The sequence below is a fragment of the Phyllobates terribilis genome, unplaced genomic scaffold (genome assembly GCF_046119375.1).
Source record: "Phyllobates terribilis strain yellow unplaced genomic scaffold, ASM4611937v1 Scaffold_1057__1_contigs__length_444171, whole genome shotgun sequence".
Lineage (NCBI taxonomy): Eukaryota > Metazoa > Chordata > Amphibia > Anura > Dendrobatidae > Phyllobates > Phyllobates terribilis.
Window position 1 is genome coordinate 118,025 of NW_027363817.1, and position 22,846 is coordinate 140,870.

Consider the following 22,846-nt stretch of genomic DNA (forward strand, 5'->3'; position numbering starts at 1 on the left):
GAAATGCTGCACCCTCCGGTTACCTAGTTGAATATTGCAATTCTCACTAGTTAGGGGCCGGTCCCCTCTGCGACCCGATCTCTCCACCGCCTGGTAGATTTGGGTGTACGGGTGGCCTCCAGCACTGCTCATACCCCTGGGATCCTTTCTTCACTCCTGGAGCCTTCCCTCTGCTCCCGTTCCTTCCTCTTCTCCTTCTCCTGGGCCTCCTCACTAGGCCCTCCTCCTGAGCAGAGCTCCTGCTCTGACTCTCTCTCTGACTCAACCCCCTCAGAACTTCACTCACTCTAGAATGTTCCACCCTCTCTTTCATATTGCTCCTTACTGTGCTCCCCTGAACTGCTTCCTCTACCCACACCCACTACATGGTTCCCCCTACTTTGGTTCCCCCAACTCCAGCCAGGGACAGGGCTCAGCAGAGGAGCAGCGCATTTTGCCCCTCCTGCTGGTCTGTAGTAGTGTAGTGTTGAATGCAGGTGTTAGGATTCCGGGCTGTACTCCTTCCTTACCTGAGAGTGAGATACCACACCTCTGGGTGAGATGCAGTACCTCTGTGGCGACTGAACCCGCAGGGGCGCCACACATACATATGACGCTCCCACTGGGCCGTGGGGTACCCGGTGCCGGGCTGGTAGATGCTGGGGGATGTCACAGTGGCAGTGACCCGGTCCGTGACCCAGGGCGGTCAATAAAAAGGGTTATTGATTGGGGATTTATAGTGATTGTATAAAGTACGTGACGCCACCTGTGGTATGCGGCTAAGGGAGCCGCTGCTGCGGAGCAGGTCCTCTGGAGCTGATGTGAGTGCAGCAGGGATGGTGTAGCTCTCCACAGGTAGAACTCAGCTCCAGGGCAGTGTAGATGTTATAGGTTATGCTGGGCGTTGTAGTGCAGGGGTTGATGGCGCAGCAATAATCACAGAGACAGTGGGGTGCAGTCTTCCGAGTTTACTTACAGTTGATAAGTTCCTCCGGTTACAGGGTCCGGACTACAACCTCCCACATCGTGCTGCGTTCACCAGGCAGGGGTTCAGCAATCCCTCAGGTGATTCAAGAGTGTCTGACAGGACCCCTTTCTATGTGCCTTCCTCAGTCGTCTTCCTGCGCTGGCTCTCGCCCTCCTGCCCTGTGCCTCGCAACCAGTGTCCCAATCCGGTAGCCTCGGGTCTTGTCGGGCGACCTGCTGTCCCCTGGACCCTCTGTGGCCACCTTTTCGGCGACATAGTTGCGGATGTGGCCACTGCACCTTGCAAGTACAGCAGCCTCCGGTCCCTAGCTGAGCCTTGTAGTTCTCCACTAGTTTAGGGGTCGGTCCCCTCTGCGGCTCGATCCCTCCACCGCCTGGCAGATTCGGGCGTACGGGTGGCCTCCAGCACTGCCCGTACCCCTGGGATCCCTTCTGTTCCTGGAGCCTTTCTCCTGCTCCCTCTCCTCTCTCAGTCCTGGGCCTCTCACTAGGCCCGCCTCCGAAGCAGAGCTCCTGCAGAGCCTCTGCTCCACACACTCTCCTCCTCTGACTGGCTTGTCTTTCTAAGATGGTTCCCTCTTTTATATCACTCCCTCACCAGTGCTCCCCTGATCTACGTCCTCCACTCACACCCACTACATGGTTCCCCCTCGCTAGGTTCCCCACCACTCCAGCCAGGGACTGTGCACTCCCATAGGAGCAATCTCGCCCTGCCCTACTGAAGTGGATGTGTTGGATGCAGGTGTTAGGGTCCCGGGCTGTACTCCTTCCTTACCTGAGAGTGAGATACCACACCTCTGGGTGAGATGCAGTACCTCTGTGGCGACTGAACCCTCAGGGGCACCACACATATTAGAGTGTAAGGCATACTTATTGATATGAATGCGTCGACCGACTTTAGACTTATGTATGGGGGACTGAAAGCTGCATTTACACCTAAAATACAGCTTTCAGTCCCTTCTAAAGAGGCAGCCAATCACACACAATAAACAAGCAAAATGCTCATTTATCGGGTGAAATGATCTAGATGTAATGATGCAGATAGTGAGGATGCAGGGATAGTTAACCAAAGCTATTTATTTTCCTACCACAGAAAGAACGTTTAACTATAGGAACACATGGTGATGCAGGTATATGGAGACAACTAACACAATCTTAGCAGTAATGACAATAAAAGCAGTGTAATAAATGCAATATCTTACTCTATGTTCTATCTGCGTGCAGTCTCATTTCACAGTTAAACGACTATTAATGTCTTTAGCTCAAAGAGCGTCACTGCCAGCGCCAGGCTTGTAGCTGTAATATGCGCTTCAAGCGCCTTTGATTGTTATACTGGCACTAACGGGGGACACCGGTACTTTCCGCTAAGCCACAAGTGCCTCATATGTGAGTCACTTAGTGGGTTCTTCACACTGGCCACCCTCGTTCGTTTCTGAAGCGCAGCCACGGCCCACACCCTGTACCGTTCGTCTACGCTTGAATTAAAGGCCTGGTTCACTTGGGTCTTCTCGTCAGCACGGCAGACGTCCTGCTTCATCCAATGACCACCGTCTGATCTTCGGTGCTTGACCTGCGGCATCTTGACTGGTGAAGACTGGGGTTTGGGTCTTGACCAACCGAATCTGGGCTTAAATCAGCCATTATCTGCTGTGAAAAATCCGAGCTCGGCATATGAGCCTGCATTAAAGTCAGGGACATGACCTTTGAAGTACATTAACGTCATAGGTCGTGAAGGGGTTAATGTCATTACCTAATCTCTTTTCTAATATACATTACTTAAAAAATCCCTATTGTTCACTAGACTATCTGACTCCTTTTTTTTAGTTTTTTTTTTACCTTCTTCCTGTTTCACGTTGCTTCGTTTGAGAACCCCAAGTGCATACTGGGATTTACAAACAAACCATCATCAGGGAGCAGAGGCTGCCGTCATTGCAGTAGCGCCTGTCCTTTCCCTGAATTAAGAGCCGTCAGTGATGTCCTTTTCAGGGTCTGGGCTAGTTCCTCCTCTACTGAGCATGCGTCTGTTGTCAACATCATCCCACACTGATAACATCACCTCCACCTTCCTGATATAGGGCCACATGGCTCATGTGTTTCGCTGTGACCACTGCACCCTAGTTGCACTCTTGTGAAACAGTGTAAGGCTATGTGCCCATGATGCAGAAATGCTGTGGATTTTTCCTGAGCGTTTCTGCATCTCTCTGGCAGAAAAAACGCATGCGGATTTTACATGCGTTTTTTCTGCCAGGTAGAAGCGTAAGTGAAGCTTTTTTAACATGCGATTTCGCATGCGGGTTGTGAAGCACTTTTCTAAGCGATTTTAGCATCACTTGGAAAAGTGCTTGACAACTTGGTCACACTATAAATCCATGCAAACGGCATGGATTTATATAGTGTGACCAAGTTACGATACTGCAAATGCAGCATCAATAGTAAAAAAAAGAATACAAATGGTGAAAAAAAAAAAAAAAACATATACTCACCTGGCCCCTGATCTCCTTCTCCGTTGCGTCCGGTGTCTTCAGCGGCTCGCGGTGGTGTAAAAGGACCTTCCATGACGTCATTTAGTCATGTGACAGGTCACATGACTAAATGACATCATGGAAGGTCCTTTTACCACCGCGAGCAGCCGAAGACACCGGAGAAGGAGACCGGGGGCCATCAGAAGGTGAGTATATGTTTATTTTTTATTTTAATTCTTTTTTAACTACAGGTAGTATGGTACCCGGGACTGAAGGAGAGTCTCCTCTTCTCCAGACACAGGTACCATCTGCGCATTGAACCGCATAATATCCGCATGTGCACATGTAGTCATGCGGATGTTATGCGGTCCAATACAAGTCAATGGTGGCTAAAACGCCGCGATTCCGCAAAATTAATGGTAGTGCTGCGGATTTTTCCGCAATGATAATCTGCAGCGGAAATTTCCCAGCATGTGCTCAGCAAATGCGGATTATCATTGGGGAACATTGCAGACCTTCTACCAAGCGTTTTTTAAGCGTTTCCACGGCGGAATTGCTGCTACGGAAGTGCTTAAAAAACATTGTGGGCATCGTGGGCACGCAGCCTAAGGGGGCTCTCTCTAGCTACCACCTCTCTAACATGCTGTAGCCTTGCTGACCATGCATTCGTTCACAGATAATCTCCAGGTCTGGCTGACACAACTGACACCTTTACAAAATCATCACTATCCCGGAGTCAGTATGAAAAAGGTCCTGAGCTCAATGCTCCCACACATTATTCACATCTTTAAATTTGCTATGACTGAGATAGCTGCTGCTAGTGCCCTTACTACAGTGCCTGACAGAGCCAACCAACAAAACTAGGCTTTTGTTACACGCACGACACTAGGTTCAAATAGGGCGAGACGGGTTTCATAAATTCATTGGAATCTTGGGGGAACCGTTACTCAGGGCAACCATAGGCTGCAGCTTCTCTCAGGCACATGATAGATTCAGTTGCTGACCAGACACATCTGACAAGAGTCTTGTTCAACAGTTTAACAGTGGAATTTAATCTGAAGCATGGCCAGTGCAGTTCAGGGATATTACAGCAACAATCTTCATTACAGCACAGTCTCATAAAGCAGGCACAGGAACCTCAGTCTCTTCAGTAGCATAATTCAGCACAAATTAGATCTCTTGGCAGCACACTTCTATACGTAAACAGCAGGCTTTTCCTTCACAAGGACTCACTAGTACACAACATTCTTTATTCTGCATGGAGATGGAGGGGGGAGGGTTTGATGAGGAAGATGATCTCTGTGACACAATTCCTTCCATTCCTTATCTTCCTGCCCGATGGTAGATTTCCTGAACTAACAGTGCAAGGTATCTGACCTGTGTTGAGTTTCACCCTAGACTTGAATCCTGTTCTCTTTCCTGCACTTCTGTGAGATACAGATCACATACCACTTCTCCCTTTGGCTGCAGCCAGAATAGTAAACAAGTTCCCCACAATCCCCCTGGGGCTCTGCTAACCACTCCCTGTCTCTTGTGACTGTGTTAACTCTTATAGTTGCTGGATCCTTTTGAAGCAACAGCACTATTTCTGCATGTCACACTTTCCCTTCTTTTTTAATGTCGTTCTCGATATTCGTTTTAATTGGTCAAGCTGACCAATTCTGAGACAGTGCTAAAAGTTGAATAACTTTATATACAAATTGGCATTGTCATATTGGCATAAAATTTACAAACATCAATAACAACCTGTTCTTACGACCTTTTGCTTGTAGAACTCCTGAAAGAAATACACAATTAAAACAATCAGCATCTCTTCCGCTGGAGGTTTTCATACGTCTTCAACCAGCTCTCTCTCTCACTAGGCCAAAACAAGTCTTTCCACCAGGTAACATTGTCCATAATATCTCTCGGTGGTGAATACCACTCAAGTGAGCTTACCTGGTCCGTAGGCAGAAATACCTGTTTCCAATGGACAGTCCTTGGCACTTGACTCGGTTCACCGAGTGTCTCATATGTCAGCATCACAGGCCTCCTCACTTCTCGAGTCGACATCCTCCTGGTAGGTTGTTCCTCAGATACCACGGGTTCCTCGGTTGCAGGAGTTTCTTCTGCCACACTCATTTCTCGAACTTCCTCAAATGATCTTGGAACTGCCTCTGTAAGTTACTGTACTTCTCTTGAATCGTTCGTTTCCACCTGGTCTGGTAATTCTGCTACTCCTAAGTGTCGATCGGTCTCTTCAGTGAACGGTGTTAGATCATCAAATCTGAATTGGACTATATCTGTACTCCTTGGTACAAACTCTGGAGCCTGGGGACTTACTTCACTCTCCTGAGGATGGTACATCCCTCTCCTTGCCGGTCCGAGAAATACAACGGTGTGTTCTTCTTCATGTGAACTTTCAAGATCACTATCCATCTTCGGAGCTTCAGTCTGTGGTGGTCCCTTAGTCGATCTCGGACGATGTTGTTCTACTTCTGGAAAGTCTTGTTGTGGTGGGAGATAATCACAGGGTAGTAGTAAATTCCGATGGACTATTCTGGTTTCCAATCGGATTTCATACACTGGACTGTCATCGGCTTTCCTCCTTACGACCACATACACCTTGTCTTCCCAGTACAAACAAAGTTTTCCCGGACCGCCTTTTGTTCTTGACTAGCACACGGCTTCCCAGTGCCAATTCTGCTCCATAACATTTTCAGTCATAGTACTCCTTGCTCTTGCTCTGTCCTTGCGTAACCACTTTGGACGCTATGTTGTATCCCTCTGCCATCCGTTCCTTCCATTTCCGAACAAACTCTGGATATGTTCTGTAAGTCTCTGACACTGGAGTATCGAACATGATGTCGATTGACAGTCTTGGCGATTGACCGTACAATAGAAAGAAGGGTGAGTAACCCATTGCATTGCTCTTTGTACAGTTATAGGCATGTACCACTTTTGACAGAGAACTCTTCCAGTCTTTCTTCTCGTCAGCTGTTAAAGTGCACAACATCGACAATAATGTCCTACTAAAACGTTTCACTTGTCCATTACCCTCTGGGTGATAGGGCATTATGTGGGATCTCTGAATCCTACAGTACTTTCCTATCTTGGCAAAGATCTGGTTCTCAAATTCTCTTCCTTGGTCATGGTGTAACCTCGTAGGGAACCCAAACCTCAAAGCAAAATCATTGAAGATCTTCTCTGCTGCTGTTCGACCCGCTTTATTGGTGGTGGCATATGCTTGAGCAAATCAAGTAAAATGGTCCATCACCACCAAGATGTATTCGTCACCACCCTTGCACGTCTCGAGATGTAGAAAGTCTATTGAGACCATCTCAAACGGATACGTAGTTTGGATGTTGCCCATAGGTGCCCGGGTTGATGTGTTGGGACGTTTATCTTTCAGACCCCCACACTCCCTGGTCACGTATCTCTCAATATCTCACTGCATGTACGGCCAGAAGAAACGTTCACGGATCAAGTTTGTTGTCCTTTCCACTCCCAGGTGTCCCATGTTTTCATGGAGTTCTTTTAAGACCAATCTACGAAATACTCTGGGTAGTACCAACTGCCGGTTTTGACCTCCTTTACGATACAGGATACCGTCTTCACTGAGGTAGAGCTTCATCCATTCTTTAACTAAAACAGATACTGCTGGTGACTCATTATCTCTCTCCCATTTACTTGGAAACCAATTTTGGTCCACATAAAGTAGTATTCTACCATTTATCTGATCTTCCCGTTGTGCTCTATGGATTTTTCCTTTTGGTAGTCGTTGAATAGACAGGGGGTAATCTTGTTCTCTCGCTTTTATGGTGGTTTCCACCGTCAACGGACACCACAATGGTGTGTTGTCCTTTTGATAAGCTTGTACTGCTTGGGCAGTGCTCTCAATTGCTTCCAAACTGACTTCCTCTGAGCTTTCTTGCATGAACTGATCAGGCTCTAGTGGGATTTTCCACAATCTGTCAGCATCCGCCTTGCATTTTCCTGGCCTGTACTTGATGCTGAAATTGAAGTCAGCTAGTTCAGCGACTCATCTCTGACCTGTTGCATTCAGTTTGGCTGTAGTGAGGACATAGGTCAAAGGGTTGTTGTCAGTGTATACCTCAAACTCTTTGCTGTAGTAGAGATAATCTCTAAATGGTTCACAGATAGTCCATTTCAACTCCAGGAACTTCAATTTTCCGGAATGTAGATGGTAATTCTTCTCGGCGTCTGTCAACGTTCTAGAACCTTAACCGATGACTCTCAATTTTCTATCTTGATGCTGATACAGGGCAGCTCCCAGTCCAACTTGAGAAACGTCACAATGAAGAACAAACGGTAAGTTGAAATCAGGATATCCCAAGATGGGTGGTTTTACCAGGTAGTCTACTAGTTCTTCCAATACCTCCTGGTGGTCTGCTGTCCAGAGAATGGGCTTTTGGGATGAAACGGCGTTGCTTCTTTTAAGCCCAGTTCTACCCGCATTCTTCTTTTTCTCCGTGGGTGTTGTTGACTCTGTCGCCCCCCCCCCCCACCAAGAGGAGGTATAGTGGAGCGGCAATCCTGGAGAAGTTCCGAACGTAAGTACGACAGTAGGAGGGGAATAATAATATCTACCTCAACTCCCCGACAGTTGAGGGCCGCTTGTCTTTTAAGGCCGGTACCAGAGCGATTTCTGCTGGGTCTATGGTATATTCTTCTCCGGACACAATTTTCCCTAGAAATCGGACTTGCCTTTTGAACAGTTCACACTTCTTTGGGGGTCAACTTAACTCCATATTGTTGACTTGATATCGTTGTAATACGGTCCTCACGTGTTCAACATGCTCCCGGAAAGTTTTTCTGTGTACCACATTGTCATCCAAGTACAGCTGGAAGATATTATCCCTCAATCCTTCTAAATATGTCTCCATGCTCCTCTGGAATTTTTCTGGAGCTGAACTGAGCCCAAACGGTATGCAGATCCACTCGTATATCCCGCATGGTGTGATGAATGCTGTCAAAGGTCTACTGGACTCTTCAACAAACCCTTGATGGTATGCTTTACCCTGATCGAGGACAGAGAACCAGGTACTTCCTGATAGGTTATCCAGCATATCTTGAATCTGTGGTATGGGGTGCTGATCAGGTACTGACTTTCGGTTTAGTTCCCGGTAATCACAGCAGAGTCTCAACGTACCGTCCTTCTTCCTAACACAAAGAATAGGAGAGGAATAAGACGGCTTTTACTTTTGGACCCAAACTCTGTTGATTAGATCTTGTAAATACTCTTTCACTTCACGGTGTAATGGTTTTGGCACAGACATGTAACTTCTGGTTACTGGGGTCATGTCTTTCAAATTGATTTCCAACTGCACCAACGGGATACCGCCTATATCAGAGTCATCTTTGGAGAATGCATGACACTCTTCTCTCAGCATCTGTTTTGCTATCGCTCTATCTTCAGCACACAAGTGTTCTAGGGGTACTGGGGGATCCCAGGACCCCGAGGTGGGTCGTGCAATTTCCTCCCCTGGTCAACTCCTGTTCCTTGGTGGGGAGACTGAATTCATGGTAGACCCGTGGGCGGGTCTCACACTGGCTGAATATACAGTTTTAACGGTTTCAATGTGACCTAACACAGTCTTTGGATCCCTTGTTTCGTAGTATTCATCACCGGTACTGTCACTCGAGTAAACCCACCAGTAGGAATCGTAAGCACAGTCTCACCTTGAACTAGGCCTTCCGGAAGTTCTGATGAGTCTTTTGGCATGAACAGTCTTTTCTGAACTTTTCTTACCAGTTCTACCTGGACTCCACACCTCACCCCCACCATTTGGTTTGCAGGAATGATGTTTGGGCGCCAGCCTACCTTGACTTCTTTTAGGTTCATTGTATTCTGTGCTTTCTTTACTCTATGAATCACATTTTCCACCACGACATTGGGTATGGCAAGCAATGTGGCAGTTGCATCCACCACCAGCGTCACTGACTTGTGTTTCATGATGACCTCACTGATTACATTATAACCCAGGATAGGATCCTCTTCCACGTTCTGATCACTGGTCACGAGAAAAGGTACCAAAAGCTCAATGGTGTTGCTGTTGTTCGTGGCCCTCAGTTGGAAAGTCACTTCCACCCAGCCTATGAAAGGGACTTCGGTCAGGTTGACTGCTTTGCCGTGGAGTTCCACTGGTCCTAAGAGTTTGAAGGCACGTATGTGGCAGGTAGCGCCTTCTCCATTCTTCATTTAAAAGGCTCGCTTGGGCTCCTGTGTCCCACAGTGCTGTTATCAGGAGTCCATCTAGCGGGCACTATATAAAGCATCTTTCGCTGATTAGGCCGATGATGCTATCTTTACTGACCGAGGAATCCTCCTCCCAGGAGTTCATCATTTGACCTCCACACTGGGCATTAAGTAACTGATGCCCCTGTCTCTCTTGCAGCTGTTGTAGACGGAAACACACTTGGGGATAGTAATGACGCAGCTGTTTTAGCTCATATGCCGTTCTGGGGTTTGGTGAGATTTGGATTTGCTTCTGGGACCTCCTCTGTGTCGTGGTTACCAGTCGCCCCTCTCTGGCAACCTCCTGTCTTTTAACCCAAAAGACCATGACCATTGGCATTCCTTGGCATAATGTCCTTCCTCACCACATCTTAGTCAGTGTACACATACCGTACTCTGATTTGATGAACGGCACGCTTCACAAGCCGGGTATCTTCTGTTTTGGAACCCACTCCTGGGTCTGAGGGATGCAGGTTCTGTTCTGGAATGAATCAACTTTTTCATCTCAATCAACTCAGCTCGCAGTTCTCCTATTACTTCTTCCCAGTCAGCGCTGGCGGTCCTCTCTTTTGTTGGTGCTTTAAGGTTCCCTCTCGGAGGTGGCACTGGAGGGTCTCCATGATTATCTTCAGACTGGCCACTGGGGGTCTCCAACCTCAGCTGACTCATTTTGGTGATTTAGAAGCTAATTTAAAAAAACATCACAGTATAAGATAATGCCTTATCAACACCAGGTCTGATTACCAAGGCATTGCAGGATGCAGCAAGCCTCCATGATAAAGGCCGGGGCAGCACATGTGCAAAATACTGAGGCAGACAGCCACTCACTAACCTACCAATTCATGGAGGGGGTGACTGTGTAGTATTATACATGCACACCGATGGAGTTTGCATAGGGCACCAATCACTCAGATATGTGTGATGCACAGTGTCTGGCTTGCAGCCTATTGATGACGCCCATACTATTAGATCAGGGGGGCTGCCCAGCACTATATACGTGCACCCCCACAGGACAGACGCCCCAATTTACCCAGCCAACACTAAAGAGGCCTGGCTGCATCCTGCACAAAAATGTGTAAAAAAGATGAAAAGTAGTGTATAAGATAAATACACCACATGAGGTAAGGGTCGATATTTTGACCAAAATACGCAAGCTCGCAACCCAGCATCAAGGGTCCCCATACTTGCGAGTCCTAACATTAAACATTAAAAATATGCAAACTCCATCGGTGTGCGTGTGCATGTATAATACTACACAGCCACCCCCTCCATGTAATCTGACCTGGTGTTGGTAAGGAATTTATCTTTTACTGTGATATTTTTTGATTTAGGAGCAGAGCCTTTCTTTATCTTTTGTTCGCTCTCTGACTCCAAACTAGCTGCCTCATTCATTTGTTCAATTAGGATTTTGTCCAGAATGCCAGGATCTTCTAGGTACTGTTTCAGCTGCGACTTGATGTATGTGCTGATTAACCCTGTTCCCAATGATCTCAAGAACTTCTTCTGGACTAGTCCAGCATCAAACCTCTCGTCCGCTTCTACATCTCTGGATGCAAACAACAGTCTATCCTTCAGTTCAATTTCTCTGCACAAGAAACTTTGGGGTGATTCATTATTTTTCTGTGAGAGGTTAATGAGTCGGTGGAACAATTCTGAAGTACTCTCTTCTTTATAGTGCCCTTTTAAAATCATCTTCAGTTGTTGCAAGGTCAATTGACTCTTCATTTCTAGCATACTACAGAGGTTCATTCCTGGGCTGATCACTTCACCACCCCCTCAACGATTTCATCTGGCTGGTAGCCTTTCTGTAAGCCTGCATCAATCTGGTGAAACAAGTTCATATAAGACAGTTTCTCTTTCTGTTCACACTCTCCAATCTTTCCCAGGATCTTGAATTCTTTACTTATGGTGATTTGTGGTGTTAGAGAGGACTGTCTTCCTGATTTATCTAACCCGAGCAGGTTAAAGGTTCTGTCTGAGTCTGTCACCCGTTAAGAGATTTTGGTCGATTCCTGCAGGGCTGTTGTTAGGGTTTTGAGTTGTTCTTTCAATTCCCGTAGTTCAGTCTGCGGACAGAGATTCCCGCTTTTGGTAATTGGTGCCGTCCCTCCATCCTCCAACTTCAACCTGGTTAGAAACTGTGTTAGCTCCTGGAGGCATGTCCCCATGACGTCTTCAGCTTCTTTCTCCCCCAGCTCATCCATTTTTGCATTAATGGCAGCTAACAGTTGCCTGCGGTTGTGTGCTTTAGAAATCTGTTCTTCTGACATCTTTATATGCTACTGTTCTTAATTCTTCGCAGGTTAACTGAAGAAACCGCTCACTAATTCTGTCTATTTGTATTTCAACATCCATTGCTGCTAGTGAGTTTTCTTTAGGGATGGTCCCCTTTAAGTGGTGTAGCAGAGTTAAGTTGAGGTGCTGTGCTGCTGTATTTTTCCAGACACTTTTCCTCTTCTCCCTCTAGACATTAATCCCCGCTCAGTCCTCCCCATATGGGCCACCAATGTTACACGCACACCGCTAGGTTCAGATAGGGCGAGACGGGTTTCATAAATTCATTGGAATCCTGGAGGAACTGTTACTCAGGATGACCATAGGCTGCAGCTTCTCTCAGGCACATGATAGATTCAGTTGCTGACCAGACACATCTGACAAGAGTCTTTTTCAACAGTTTAACAGTGGGATTTAATCTTAAGCACGGCCAGTGCAGTTCAGGGATATTACAGCAACAATCTTCATTACAGCACAGTCTCATAAAGCAGGCACATGAGTTCATATCACAGCTACTGATGATGACTAAACAGCTCTGACTGTTTACTTATGTTAACCTATCTAGGGAATGCAGAGTGGAGGATAATTACCATGTCTTTCCTAGAGGCTCAGATGATCCTGGCTGTGGATGCTCATGTGATGCTGTGCTGATGCATCATGGTACTGATAGCAAAGTATACAAGAAAAACTTCTTTGTGAAATCCGAGGCTAAAGAGAAGCAAAGATGGGGCTTAACTGCAGGAAACTGAGTAAATTTTATATAAAAGAATTGCAGAGTGTGATAAACTTGGTGAGGGGTATAGTAGCTGGATTGCGTCTTTCATCATGAATTTTTTTTTTTTTAATTCCAGACATGCTTTATTATCAATACCAATTTAACACTTCTGAAGACATTACAGAAAGAAGACATCAGAAATCAATACAGAGATGGATTTCGTACAGATGGCGGCATTTGATGAGGCATGTTGGCCAATGAAGTTGATATGGGAAAGAATTAACCATGCATTTACATCAGATTCTCCCCGAAGTCATTTGGGTTCCAAAAAGGAGAATATATATGGGTTTTTAGCTCGAACAATGAAAAATATTCTGTGGTCTGGGACACTTTTTGCTCATACTGGAAAGTGAAAACTCCATTCGGCCCTGTTTTACATTTCATTGGACCTCTGTTTATTGATGGAACAAGTAAAGGATTATATGTACCACCATCACTTACTGTCATTGTATCAGATACACATATTTTAATGCCTGCTCGAGCTTCAATGGTGGATGAAAACATTTTAAAAATTTCCCGTTTTGTTATAAACTCTATATAATACAGTGATGTATATGATAAACACATTTGATTTATAAAGGTGTTTTACTTTATATATACTTTGTTGCAAATTTACATTTTCCCCTACAGGTGTTCATATCTCTTATGTAGGTATCTCATGTTAGAAAAAAAATAGTTAATAGGAGTTATATGCATTTACATGTTGTTATAAACATCAATTATGCAGTCATTTTCTTCATTTAAATATATAGTATGGCACCCTCTTGTGTTCAAAGTGTATATCAATGTGCAGGTGCAGTTAATGTGCTTAGTGCTGCTGGACATGCATGCTCGGTCTCTCTCCTCTGTTTACTGTAGACAAGCCAATAGCTGTCTGCAATGGTTCTCAGGTAAAAAGCCGAGCTTTAGCAATAGCCAGGGGCGTACATAGAAATCATGGGGCCCCATAGCAGAAATTCTAATTGGGTCCACCCTCCCAAAAAAAAAATAATTGTCAGCGTCACAGAAGACCATATCTCACAACTTTTCAGCCTTTGTATAGTCATTTTCCTCCTGCTGAAGTCTTAGATTCCTCTTTCAGTGCCCCCATAAAGTATAATGCCAACAAAAGTGCCCACCAAACACAATATGATACCCCCACAGTGAATTCCTCCACATTAGCCTCCACATGCACAGTATAATGACTCAACTGTACCCCACCTCAATTCCTAAGGTAAAGTATGGTGACCCTAACACAGTATAATCCCCCAACTGTGGCCCTCACACAGCCCTCCATGCAGGATAATGGGTCTACATACAGTTTAATTGCCCCATACTATATAATGGCCCTCCAAACAGTAAACAGTATAATGGCCCCCACACAGCCCTCCACACAGTATGATGGACCCCATACAAACCTTCATGCTGTATACTTTCTTGCATACAGTATAATGGCCCCCCACATAGCCCTCCAAATATTAAAATGGTCCCCCACATAGTCTTCCATATAATGTAATGCGACCCCTCATAATCCTCCATATAGTGGGATGTATTAACAGAAGCATACAGTCTAGATCACGTGAAGTCATTATCGGTCTTTACTCCTCTTTGGTCAGACCTCATCTGGAATACTGTGTACAGTTTTGGGCACCACATTTTAAAAAAGACATAGACAAACTGGAGCAAGTTCAGAGAAGAGCGACCAGAATGGTGACTGGTCTGCAAACCATGTCCTATGAGGAACGGTTGCAGGATTTGGGAATGTTTAGCTTGCAAAAAAGAAGACTGAGAGGAGACTTAATAGCTGTCTACAAATATCTCAAGGGCTGTCACATTGTAGAAGGATCATCTTTATTCTCATTTGCACAAGGAAAGACTAGAAGCAATGGGATGAAACTAAATGGGAGGAGACACAGATTAGATATTAGAAAAAACTTTTTGACAGTTAGGGTGATTAATGAGTGGAACAGGCTGATACAAGAGGTGGTGAGTTCCCCTTCAATGGACGTCTTCAAACAGAGGCTGGACAGACATCTGTCTGAGATGATTTAGTGAATCCTGCTTTGAGCAGGGGGTTGGACCAGATGACCCAGGAGGTCCCTTCCAACTCTACCATTCTATGATAATGCACCCCCTTAATCCTCTATATAGTATAATGCGCCCCATGATCCTCCATATAGCATAATGCACCCCCCATAATCCTCCATATAGTATAATGCATTCCCCATAGTCCTCCATACATTATAATGCACCCCCATGGTCCTTCATAGAATATAATGCACTCCCCATGGTCTTCCATACAATATAATGCACCCCCCCATGGTCTACCATAAAATATAATGCACCCCCATGGTCCTCCATACAATATAATGCACCCCCCATGGTTCTCCATACAATATAATGAACCCCCATTTTCCTCTATACAATATAATGCACTTGCCCTGGTCCTCCATATAATATAATGCACCTGTCATGGTCCTCCATACAGCATCATTTTTGAAACACCATTTTTTTATTGTTAGGAATTTAGAAGGGTTAAAAGTTGACCAGCAATTTCTCAATTTTCAAACAAAATTTACAAAACTATTTTTTTGTAGGGAGCGCATCAGATCTGAAGTGACTATGAGGGGTCTATATGACAAAGTACCCAAACGTGACACCATTTTAAAAACTGCACCCCTCAAAGTGCTCAAAGCCACGTTCAATAAGTTTATTAACCCTGCAGGTGCTTCACAGGAATTAAAGCAATGTGCAAGGAAAAAAATTAAAATTGAACTTTTTCCCACAAAAATTTCGATTTAGCCCCAAATTTTGCATTTTCACAAGGGTAACAGGAGAAAATGGGCTATATAATTTGTTGTGCAATTTCTCTAACAGCAATCAGAGAGCGGGATCAATGAAATGGGTCCCTGCATTTCTGTCAGTGGAAGCTGTCTGCATGGAGCAGTCACTGTTTGATTTCACACAGTGACCGCTTAAATTCATGATGGACATAGCTCGTCATGATGCGGGAACTGACACTTGCTCATGAAGTGCTATGTTCATCATTCATCGTTAAGGGGTTAAAGGGAAACTGTAAGATCAAAAAACTGGATGAGTTGTAGTTTTTAATGACAACTTTTTACCATATAATGTTCTGTTAAATGGGAAAACAAATCCAAGTGGGGTGAAATGGTGACAAAAATGCAATTTCTTCACTGTTTTTTGGGGATTGTTTTTACAGAAGTCATTCTGCAGCAAAATTTACTTGGTAATATGATTCTCCCAGTCAGTATGATTACAATACCAAACTTTTTATATTTTAAGGGGAAACAGTCATGTAAAAAAAGCTATTAACCTGCAGATATGAGGTTAATCTGCAGGTTAATAGCGTTCTAAAGCTGCCTGGTTCACGCACTGAGAGCCCCGCTGCCAGAAGGGAATTACCTTTATTCTTTGCAGCAGCCTCAGGCTTTCAACCATAGGGGTATGGCTAGTGCAGCTTCAGTCGCTGCTCAGTGCATAATGAGCGATGGCTGTAGCTGCGCCCCGGCACTGTTTGACAGCCAGCTCTAAACCTGAGCTCTAATGTTGAGCCGGCTGTCAGTCAGTGCCAGGGCGTGGTTTCAGCCACCACTCACTATGACGGAAGCTACACCGGCCGCACCAGCATGACTGAAAGCCCGAGGCTGAAGAGAGGAATAAAGTTAATTTCCTCCCGGCTGCAGGGCTCTCAGTGTGGGCACCGGACAGCTTTAGAACGCTATTAACATGCAGAGTTACCCCATATCTGCAGGTTAATAGCATTTTTTTTTAACATGAGAGGTTTATTTTAATAGTTAAGAAAATTCAGAACCTTCTTTAACAAAAAAGGTTATTGTCACTATTTTCTGAGACTGGTAACCTTTTCTATTTATTTTTTTGTCCAAGGAACTGGGTGAAGGCTTATTTAATTGGTTTAATTGTTTTTTATTGTATGTTTGGGGAGAAGCGCAGAAACCAAGAGATGTTTCATTTTTTTGCCTTCCACCATTTAACGTACACTTTAAGTACTTTTATACGTTGAGCCTTTTAGCACAGAAATAATAAGTTTACTCTTGTACTGCAGTGCGTAAGACGTGCCAGTGACTCACTGACACAGCCTGTTAGGCCCTGCTTATAGCAGAATCAACAAACCACCGTACTGTGGGGTCATCAGATGACCTTGGGGTACCATGGCAATTATCACCATCAGCGATTAGGATCACGGGGGGGGCGATGGTATCAAACGGAATCTTTAAAACCCCTTTTAACAACTTAGGTGCTGTTGTCGCAATTGACAGTGGAAAGGGGTTAATTGGGCCCGATCGTTTCCAAAACCGGTAGGGGCCGAAGCTGCAGGGTGTCAGTTTTCGTATACAGCTGTCACTCATGAGAATTTTGCTCACTTGCAGGTGCTATACACTTATTCCTAATCGCCGATCAGGAATGAGGCCTCTTTATGACTGATGTTTTAATGTGTATTGGTGGTTTTTAAAGGGAATCTGTCACCACTTTGGAGTTACCAGACCTCTACTATGGGCATACAGAGTATAGAAAAGTAAATCTATACATACCTGTATGGCCCATGGTTTTTCACAGGCTTGGTGTCCCCCGGATGCCAAGCTATCTTCGCCCATCTGCTTGTTCTTCTACCAATTCCCCGCCTATGTACATGTTTACCATATTTGGTATTTGCAGTCACCTCCGTAGCCTCTGCTGCCTCCCAAAAACAAAGCGGCATCAGCGACGTCTGTTTCAGGGCTGGGCTAGTCCTTACTCTAATGATAATGTGTCGGTTGTAAATTCTGACGTATTCTCACTATGAGCTTCCTGTGCTATATTCTTTTGAATTCACAGTGCGCTCCCTTGCCAGCTTTAGAGAGAAATGACAAGCCAGAAGGAGAGAACAATATAGCAAAGAGAAGCCCAAAAAGGTTATATATAAAAATGCAAAAAGTTTATTTAGAACAATTTAAAAACTGTAGTAGCAGGTCACCAAGAAAATTCCAGGAGACAGTGCAGATAGACCAACGCATTTCAGCTTAGCGCCTTATTCTAGAGAGAAATGACAAGCCAGAAGGAGAGAGCACTCTCAGTAGAAATTGTAAGGAGACCACGAAGCAAGCAATGACTAGCCCATCCCCTGAAACACAGGTCACAGATGACGCTTTGTTAAAAGGTCCGCAGCCTCTGACTCCTGATGTTGTCCCGTGTGAGTATCCCAAAATTCACTGGAATTCTCAAATGAAACATCGTTGGTGTTGCACAGCTTCTGGATACCCACAGTTGCGGTAGAAACTTCACAGAGCAGATTACATGGGATAACAAGCTTTTACTTCTCAGAACATGAGGTAAAGGAAAAAATGCGCAGTCACTCAGTACTGCACCAGGAAGTAAGAACAAAACTGAAAGTACAAGAGAGACTTTTTTTTCTTTTACAATACAGTAAACAAGGAAACTTTACACAACATCGCCATCTACTGTCAGATCAGCATAAAGTCCCCCTTCACACAAACAAAGAAGTCCACAACTGTTGCATATACCAACACCCTTTCTCAACAGTAAGGACTTATTCAGTCAAACCTAATTTCTTCATTATTCTCTGATGTTTTTCAGCATTCAATGCCTTTGTGAAAATGTCTGCTGTCATATCTTCAGTTGGACAATATTCTAATTTCAGGATTCCTTGTTCCTGATGGTCCCTCAAGAAATGATACTTCACATCAATGTGCTTGGTTCTTGGGTTAACTCTTTCCATCTGAGCAAGAACAAGACATCCCTGATTGTCCTCATTTATTTTTGTTGGTTCCAACTGTGCTTGTCCTAGGTCTGTTAGCAATTGTCTAAAACCATAGAACTTCTTGACGCGCATGTGCTGCTGCAACATATTCTGCTTCTGTTGATGACAGCATTACTATTGATTGTTTTTTACTAGTCCAACTAATTGGTCCACCTGAGAGAAAGAAAAGATAGCCACTGGTAGATTTTATGTCAGTTGGATCTCCAGCCCAATCCGCATCAACGTATACAGATAAAATGCATTCATCACTTGTAGGCAGTTTCAGTTTAACATTGCTGGTTCATTTCAAATAACTTATTACTCTCTTCACAGCATTCCAATCCGCTTTATTTCTCTTGGACACTTTTCTACTCAGAATTCCTACTTCTGCTGCAATGTCTAGCCTTGTAACAGTCGCTAGATACAGTAATTTTCCTATCGCCATTCTGTACTCTTCATTATTTGGTAACACATTTTTCTCACTACTCATCTCTTTAAGATAATTAGTTTCCATTAGAGACTTTGCTGGTTTTGCATCCTTCAATCCAAATGTTTCGGATATGTCTTGAATCATGTGATTTTGATTAAGTAGGAAACTTCCATCTTCTTCTCTTTCTATTTTCATTCCTAAGTACGGTTTCACATTTCCCAAGTCTTTGATCTCGAAATGTTGATTCAGGATTTTTAGTATGTCCTCTTTATCTCTTTTTCAAAACGAACTAAAATGTCATCAACATATATGAGTACATAGATCCATCTGACCATTAGTCTTTTTGTGTACAGGCAAGGATCAGCTTTGCTTCTTTTAAATTTTTCATTTGTGAGCACCTCTGTGATTTTATCATTCCACACTTTAACAGCTTGTTTTAAACCGTATATACTTTTCTGTAATTTGCACACCATGTTTGGGTTACTTTCATCTTTGAATCCTGGAGGTTGTTCCATGTAAATATCTTCTGTTAAGCTTCCATTCAAAAATGCTGTCTTTACATCCAGATGTTTCAGTTCCATTTGTTTCATTTCTGCAACTGCAAACAAAGTTCTTATTGTAGTATGTTTGACAACTGGAGCAAATGTTTCATCATAGTCTTCTCCATATTTTTGAGAATAACCTTTAGCTACGAGTCTTGCTCGGCATCGTTCAGCTGTGTCATCTGTTCGTTACTTTACTTTAAAAACCCATTTACATCCTATAGCTTTTCTTCCTTCTGGTAATTCTGTTAGTGTCCATGTTTTTGAGTCATGCATGGATTTTATTTCTATTTCTGTTGCCTCTATCCATTTATTGGCTTCTTCTTCAGGAAGTCGAGATATGTCTTCCCAAAGTGATGTGTGCACACCATGTATACGATGCGTGTATACGATATACGATGTGTGTACACCGTGTAAATGATGTGTGTGCATCGTGTATCCGATGTATGTGCACCGTGTATATCATATGTTTACACTGTGTAAATGATGTGTTTGAACTGTGTATACGATGTGTGTGCACCGAGTATCCAATGTGTGCTCACTGTGTATCCGATGTGTGTGCACCGTGTAAATGTTGTGTGTGCACTGTGTATCTGATGTGTGTGCACCATGTAAATGATGTGTGCGCACAGTGTAAATGGTGTGTGCACACCCTGTATCCAATGTGTGTGCTCTGTGTATCTGATGTGTGCACACCGTGTATGTGATGTGTGTGCACTGTGTAAATGATGTGTTCACACAGTGTAAATGATGTGTGCACACCCTGTATCCAATGTGTGTGCTCTGTGTATCTGATGTGTGTGCACCGTGTAAATGATGTGTGCGCACCGTGTATGTGATGTGTTCACACAGTGTAAATGATGTGTGCGCACCGTGTATCCAATGTGTGTGCTCTGTGTATCTGATGTGTGCACACCGTGTATGTGATGTGTGTGCACTGTGTAAATGATGTGTGCGCACCGTGTATGTGATGTGTTCACACAATGTAAATGATGTGTGCGCACAGTGTAAATGATGTGTGCACACTCTGTATCCAATGTGTGTGCTCTGTGTATCTGATGTGTGTGCACAGTGTAAATGATGTGTGCACACCCTGTATCCAATGTATGTGCTCTGTGTATCTGATGTGTGCGCACCGTGTAAATGATGTGTGCGCACCGTGTATCTGATGTGTGCGCACCGTGTAAATGATGTGTGCGCACCGTGTAAATTATGTGTGCGCACCGTGTATCCAATGTGTGTGCTCTGTGTATCTGATGTGTGCGCACCGTGTAAATGATGTGTGCGCACCATGTATCCGATGTGTGTGTACAGTATATCTGATGTGTGTACCATGTATCTGATGTGTGTACCATGTATCTGATGTGTGTACCATGTATCTGATGTGTGTACCGTGTATCTGATGTGTGTACCGTGTATCTGATGTGTGTACCATGTATCTGATGTGTGTACCGTGTATCTGATGTGTGTACCATGTATCTGATGTGTGTACCGTGTATCTGATGTGTGTACCATGTATCTGATGTGTGTACCATGTATCTGATGTGTGTACCGTGTATCTGATGTGTGTACCATGTATCTGATGTGTGTACCGTGTATCTGATGTGTGTACCATGTATCTGATGTGTGTACCGTGTATCTGATGTGTGTACCATGTATCTGATGTGTGTACCGTGTATCTGATGTGTGTACCATGTATCTGATGTGTGTACCATGTATCTGATGTGTGTACCATGTATCTGATGTGTGTACCGTGTATCTGATGTGTGTACCATGTATCTGATGTGGGTACCGTGTATCTGATGTGTGTACCGTGTATCTGATGTGTGTACCATGTATCTGATGTGTGTACCGTGTATCTGATGTGTGTACCATGTATCTGATGTGTGTACCATGTATCTGATGTGTGTACCGTGTATCTGATGTGTGTACCGTGTATCTGATGTGTGTACCGTGTATCTGATGTGTGTACCATGTATCTGATGTGTGTACCGTGTATCTGATGTGTGTACCATGTATCTGATGTGTGTACCGTGTATCTGATGTGTGTACCATGTATCTGATGTGTGTACCGTGTATCTGATGTGTGTACCATGTATCTGATGTGTGTACAGTGTATCTTATGTGTATCTGATATTTCTGCTGTACTGTCTGTCTAAAGATGAGAGCTCATCTAGAAAACTCAGGATGAACAATGTCATAGATCCCAACCAGATAAGCTAATGAAACACTACACAATGAAATTCATAATTGTACCCATAGACCGTGAATGGAATATAGATTTACCCTGATACAGAGCAATACACATGTTTTAGCCTATTTTATGTCTGGCATTCTGTACAAGAACCAGGAAGCTCAGGATGCACAATGCTTCTGTATACATGCATAAGTGAAATGTATTTTTCTGTCAGTATATTTCATTAATATGTCATTAGGTTATATGTATAGCATTGTTTATCCTGAGTTTTTTGATTCAGAAGTAATAAAACTGACACACGTATATTGTTATGTATTAGAGAAAATTTAAACTCCACTTAGGGTCTATGAGAATAACAATGAATTTCATTGTATACAGCAGGGGTCTCAAACTCAGCTGGGCATATGGGCCGCACACGGAAAAACATTTAATTTGGGGGGCCGCATTATTTGCATGACAAAGTGACATTTTTAGTGATACCATTTTATCTTCTATACACCTTTTGAACTGGTCCTCATCTTGCAGACATGGTCTCCCCTCCAGGTCCCCCATATTGCAGACATAGTCTCCCCTCCAGGTCCCCCATATTGCAGACATGGTCTCCCCTCCAGGTCCCCCATATTGCAGACATGGTCTCCCATCCAGGTCCCCCATATTGCAGACATGGTCCCCCATCCAGCAGACATGGTCTCCCATCATGGTCCCCCATATTGCAGACATGGTCCCCCATCCAGGTCCCCCATATTGCAGACATGGTCTCCCATCCAGGTCCCCCATATTGCAGACATGGTCCCCCATTAAGCAGACATGGTCTCCCATTATGGTCCCCCATATTGCAGACTTGGTCCCCCATCCAGGTCCCCCATATTGCAGACATGGCCCCCATCCAGGTCCCCCATCCAGCAGACATGGTCCCCCATATTGCAGACATGGTCCCGCATCCAGGTCCCCCATATTGCAGACATGATCTTCATATTGCAGACATGGCCTCCCATCCAGGTCTCCCATATTGCAGACATGGTCCCCCCTCCAGGTCCCCCATATTGCAGACATGGTCCCCCATATTGCAGACATGGTCCCCCATCCAGGTCCCCCATATTGCAGACATGGTCCCCCCTCCAGGTCCCCCATATTGCAGACATGGTCCCCCATATTGCAGACATGGTCCCCCATCCAGGTCCCCCATATTGCAGACATGGTCCCC

The 22,846-nt window shown here is 44.4% G+C and overlaps 1 long non-coding RNA gene across 1 annotated transcript in view; it reads left to right on the forward strand.

Annotated features, from left to right (window-relative positions):
* The window catches only part of LOC141242777 (uncharacterized), a 50,045-nt gene extending 35,479 nt beyond the window's left edge, over nucleotides 1–14,566 (forward strand). The window contains exon 4 of the long non-coding RNA XR_012307147.1: nucleotides 12,792–14,566. This is a non-coding gene — a long non-coding RNA (uncharacterized lncRNA). The remainder of the gene's footprint in view (nucleotides 1–12,791) is intronic.
* Nucleotides 14,567–22,846: the final 8,280 nt, after the last annotated feature.